Genomic DNA, 6000 nt, shown 5'->3' on the forward strand with positions numbered 1-6000 from the left:
GTGGCGCCCAGCACTCTGGGAGGCAGAGGCGGGCGGATCGCTGTGAGTTCGAGGCCAGCCTGGTCTACAAAGCAAGTCCAGGCAGGGCGAGGCCACACAGAGAAACCCTGTCTAGAAAAAACAATGAATGAATGAGTGAATAAACAAACAAACAAACAAGAGAGGGGCAGCATATGTCTCATGCATAAAAGCGCTTGCTGCTCAAGCTGCCCTGGGAGCCATGTTAAGGGGGAGCACAGAACTCCCTGCACACAGCTGCCTCTGACCTTCAGGTGTGTTCCTCAGTCCCACAAACATGCACCACGGAACACACGGGAAATAAAGCTAAAAAATGAGAGCGACGCCTCTAATCCCAGGTGTGTAATCTACACACACACCTCTATATGCACATATGCAGGCACATACATACACACAGGCATATGCACACCCATGTACACACATCCAAATAGTCACACACATATACACATACATGATATACACACATACACACACATGCACACACTCACAGATACATACATAGACACATGCATGTCTATGTGGATATACATATATGCATAACACATGTACATATGTATATATACGTATATTCACAATACACATAGACACATGAATACATATGGGCACACACATACACATACAAACAAACACACATGCGCACATACTCACAAATATATAGATACATACACAGATTTACCTGTAACACACGTATGTGTTCACACTCATACACACACAGAAAACAAATGCACGTATAAACACACGTATATAGATACACATGCATACATAAACATACACACATATGCTCTTTTTCTTTTTTTATTTTTTCTTAATATTTATTTGAGCCACCATGTGGTTGCTGGCAATTGAACTCGGGACCTTTGGAAGAACAGTGAGTGTTCTTAACTTCTGAGCCATCTTTCCAGCCCTTCTTTTTTTTTAATAATTTATTTAAATGTTATTTTATATGCATCAGTGTGAAGGTGTCAGATCCCTTGAACTGGAGTTACAGACAGTTGTGAGCTGCCATGTGGGTCCTGGGAGTTGAACCCGGGTCCTTTGGAAGAGCAGACAGTGCACTTAACCACTGAGCCATCACTCCAGCCCATCTTTTTCTTTTTTTAACGCGGATGGAACACGGACCTTTGCACTTTAGGCCTGGATTTGCCACTAGCTGCCTTCCCAGCTCAGTGTGTTTGTGTGTTTGAGGTAGGGTCTCACTATAGAGGCGGGAATTCTCTGTGTGCTCTGTAGGTCTTCTTGTGAGTCCGTGACCCCTATTCCACAGGACTCCCCAAGCTCTGTCTAATCTGTGGCAGCCAGGCGGTTAGATCTACTGGGTCAAGAGTAGGAAGCCGTGCCGGAGCCCACCTGCAGAGTCAGTATCTGAGTGGGGAGTGAGGATTGAAATAATTAAAGCAAGTCACACTCCACATGGGATCAGCTCCAGAGGGCTGTCGGTAAGACTGCAGCATGAGTTTATTCCACAATTCCTTCTTATAGGCAGAACAAAAACAAGTCACATCAATACGAGAAAGAAGTTTATAGAACTGCCAAACTTGTTTTCTAAAACTACTTCCCTATAGCAGATGCAGTCCAAGGTCACACAAACCATTTTTAAGGAACTTGGTGAAACTTCTTTTCTGTGTCTCAAGGCGAAGGCCAGGGTGAAAACATGTTTTTCGCTGCTTTGTTAAGCAGCTTGACAACAAGCAGCTCTCCACAAAGCCAGGCATGGTGGTACACACCTGTAATCCCAGCACTCTGGGAGGCAGAGGCAGGCAGATCTCTGTGAGTTCAAGGCCAGCCCCGTCTACAAGGTGGGTCCAGGGCAGCCAGGGCTACACAGAGAAATCCTACCTTGAAAACAAAACGAAACAAACAAACATAAGAGTTGGAATTCAAACCTAGTATGGGAACTCACTTCTGTTACCTCCACATTAGGAAGGCTGAGACAGGAGCATCGCTAGTTTTGGGCCAGCTTGAGCTATATCATGAGAGCCTGTCTCAAAACCCCACTTTTTAAAAAAAAAATATTTTTATTTAATACGCACTGGTGTTTGACTGCATGCATGAGTGTGTGTGGCTGTCAGATCTTCTGGAGCAGGAGTTACAGGCAGTTGTGAGCTGCTATGTGGGTGCTGGGAATACAAACCTGGGTCCTCCAGGAGAACAGTCTGTGCTCTTAACTGCTGAGCCATCTTGTTAGCTCCAAAATACACTATTTTTTAAGGCAACCAGACTTTTCCCACCATGTTACATTACCCCCTGTCTGAGTTTGTCTTTCTGTGAAATGGAACTGTTGATAGGTCAGTGGAATTTGTTTATTTGGTTCTTTTGTTTTTGAGACCAAATCTCTCTGTGTGACCCTGGCTGTCCTGGAACTCGCTTTGTTGACCAGGCCGGGCTTTGAACTCATAGAGATCCACCTGCCTCTCCCTCCCAAGTGCTGGGATCACCACTGCCACCTCCAGCTTTACTTTTTCTTTTGAGACAGGGCCTCGCTGTGTAGCGCGGACCAGCCTTAAACTCCTGGTCCTCCTGCCTCTGCTGCTGGGTGCTTTGATGACAGGTGTTAGCACGACAGCTGGTTCTGTGGGTGCCAGGGTGGACCTCAGAGCTTTGTTTGTGTTAGCTGAGTGCTCTCCTCTCTCAGCCCTGCATTAGCCCCCTGTTGCCGCAGTATCACGGCAGTCACTGCCCTCTGTGCAGCTCCTCAGGTGCCAGCTCTGAAGCCGCCTCCCTGCTCAGGGCAGCCCACCCTGAAGAGCACCACTCCTCAGCGGCCTCCCTTACACATCTGCCAGGCTACCCTGGTGCAATAGGGGAGCCGCCCAGCAGGTTTTTCCTCTCAGCCTGCTCCAGGGCCCTGAGCTGTTCTGTCTCCACCTCGCATGGGCTGGGCACTCCTCAGCTCTCTCACTCAGCTGGCACACCTCTGCCAGGCACAGGATGCATGCGCCAGGCACCAGAGTGAAGATGTCCAGCATCTTTGCCTATCAGAGCTCCGAGGTGGATTGGTGCGAGAGCAATTTCCAGCACTCGGAGCTGGTGGCCGAGTTCTTCAACACGGTGAGGGCCCAGGCAGGGGCTTTGGGAAGGGTAGGATGCGGTAGGCTTACCAAATGTGGGGTTAAGACATACCTCCTCCTCCACGGAGAATCTTGTTTGAGCAGTTGGCTGGGAGTGTGGTGGATCAGCTTGTGTCCATTCATTTGTCTTCCTGCTGAACTGAGATGCATGGCGGGTTTTTAGACTCAAGTCTGAGGGATGGTGCTGTGATGGTGGGTGCAATGGCAGCTCTGGAGAGTCCCAAAAAAGGCTCTTGAGTCAGTAAGGTTGGACCTAGGTAGGTTTTTTGGAAGAAGTAAGAATGTCTGTCCTGTCTGCAACTGCCTGCATTATCAACGCAGCCCATTTTCCCCCTTCCACGGTTCTATTTGAACCACCCCAGTCTCCCCTTTTGTACCTGATGCCACACAACCCCGGGGACAACCAACTCTCGGGTACTTCATACACAGTGCGCCGCTGTTGGAGAAGCTTGAAAGACAAGGGCAGGTAGGGGAGGCCCTGCGAGCTGGCCGCCCCGCCTGGGAGCGCTCGCTAGGAGCCCGCAGCCGCCCGCCCAGCGCTCTGTGCTGTGTGCGCGCTGCGCTGTGTAAGAGCCGCACAGCCTCACGGGGAGATGCCGAGAGGGGCGTGTCCGCGTGTAGCTGGTGCTTGGGTGATCACCGCCAGCTCCCCGGGCGCTCAGACCTGGACTTTGAACTGGGCAAATCCAAGACAAGTGTGTCCGTGTGAGTGTGTGTGTGCCTGTGTGCGTGCGTGTGTGTATGCATGTATGTGTGTGCGTGTGTATGTACCTGTGTGTGAGTGCTAGAATCCCCAGTGAGGGGCTGGGGGCGTGGTCAGGTGGAGCTCTGCCTACAATCCGCAGAGAGAGCTTACTCTCTATGCATGGTCCTCAGTTTCCATCCAGTTTCTGGACTTGGTTGAAACTGTCATTTGGGAGAAGTCGGGGCGGACTGGGTTTCTACACTAGCTCTCTCTGCTTTCCCAGAAGCTGTATGGTCCAGAAAATTCCCTGGGCATCTCAGCCCACTACGACGGGTACCATACACTGAGTCAGATTTCTCGAGGCGTTGGCCTCTCACTCCCAGATGTCCCTCATGTCCCCGTCAGCTTCTCTAAAAGGCAGCCTCCCACCGGCTGGGCCACTGGGGCATTTCCACATGCAGTCTAGGTGTTTCACAAAATGAGAACGCGCCTCCCCCTCCCCGTGAATTCATTTGATGTTTGTTCTTTCCTTTTGATTGGGGCTCACTATGTAGCCCAGGCTATCCTCTGGCCCAGCCCCCACCACAGCCTCCCAAGTGCTTTCACAGGCATCTGCCATCGCGCCTTACCTTGTTTTATTTATTCTCTGTGTGTGCATGTGTAGCGCCCAGAGAGCAGGTCTAGCTGGAGAGAGTTTCTGGCTATGTGAACAGCGAATTTTCCCAGGTTCATTTCCATCGTGCCAAGGCAGAGTGCCTGGGGGACATGTAAATGAGCCTAGATAGGGCTGTGAGCTAATAAAACTTTATTAGCAGAAGCTGGGTGTGGTGGTGGCCTAAGCCTGTCAGCGGCAGGAAGGTGAGGCGGGAAGATCGCCAAGAGTTTGCCGCCAGCTGGTTTGGTGGGTAGATTCTAGGCTAGCCTGGGCTAAGGCACGAGACTGAAGGGGAGGGAAAGGAAGGAAAGAAAAAGGATACGGTGCACACCTATCATCCCAGCGCTTCAGACACGGAGGCAGGAGGGTCGGCCACACGCTTATCCTCAGCTACGTGGTGAGCTGGAGGCCAGCCTAGGCTCCAGGAGACGCTGTTAGAAAAGGAAAGGAGAGTCTGCTCTGAGGGCACGGGGGCTCCCCTCTCCTGCTGGCCCTGCCGGCGGTTCGCCAGCTGCAGAGAAGAGGGACTGAGGCAACTGTGGCCCAGCTTTGGCTGGTCAGTGTACTGCAGCAATTACTTACAGAAAATCACCTCGAAAGACAGGATTTAACAACCCGAGGCAGCCCGAGTCGCGCTGCCTGGGGCACAGATGGACACACTGCAACAGTGTTAATGACACACATACAACTTGTGCATTCTGGAGCTACGCTGCAAGCTGGGGCGCGTCCTCACAGCACTGGGCACGCTGAGGTTCATCAGGAACTGGAGGCCAGCCTTTGCCATGGAGACTCTCAGGCCAGCCTATGGTACGGGACAGCAGTGAGAGACCATGCCTTAAAATACCAAGATGGAAGCCAAGTGTGGTGACACATGCCTTTAATCTCAGTATGTGAGAGGCAGAGGCAGGCAGATCTCTGTGAGTTCGAGGGCAACCTGGTCTACGAAATGAGTCCAGGACAGCCAAGGCTATACTGAGATACTGAGAAACCCTGTCTCAAAAAAACCAAACAACAACAACAAAAGCCAAAAACCAAGATGGAGAGCCACTGAGGAATGACCCCTGAGGTGTCTGCTTGTCTCAGTCAGGGCTTCTCCTGTTGGTGTGCAGGGGCGCCGAGACCCCTGCAGCTCTTTTTCTTTTCTGATTTCTTTTTAATTTTTCTTTCATTCATACATTCCAACTGCAGTTTCCCCTCCCCAGATCCACTCCTCCTCCGTTCCCCTTCAGAAAACAGCAGCCTTCCCAGGGATATCAACCGAGCACAGCACACAGGTTACAGTGAAGCCAGGCACCAACCCTCATGTCAAGGCTGGGTGACCACTTCAGTAGGTGGGAAAGGATCCTAAGAGCAGGCAAAAGGGTCAGAGACATCAGAACTCCCACAATATAACATCCGCCCTAGTACGGACCCACGCGGGCTCTTCGGGGGCCCCCTTTCCTCTGCGTAGTTGACTCTGTGGGCCTTGTCCTCTGTGTCCCCCACACCTCTGGCCCCTCCAGTCCTTCCTCTCCCTCTTCTGCAGGTTTCCTGGGCTCCCACTGTTTGGCTGGACCAAGGTAACTCTTTTTCTT

This window comes from Psammomys obesus, unplaced genomic scaffold (assembly GCF_907164565.1).
Source record: "Psammomys obesus unplaced genomic scaffold, mPsaObe1.curated_primary_1811, whole genome shotgun sequence".
NCBI classification, from domain to species: Eukaryota; Metazoa; Chordata; class Mammalia; order Rodentia; family Muridae; genus Psammomys; species Psammomys obesus.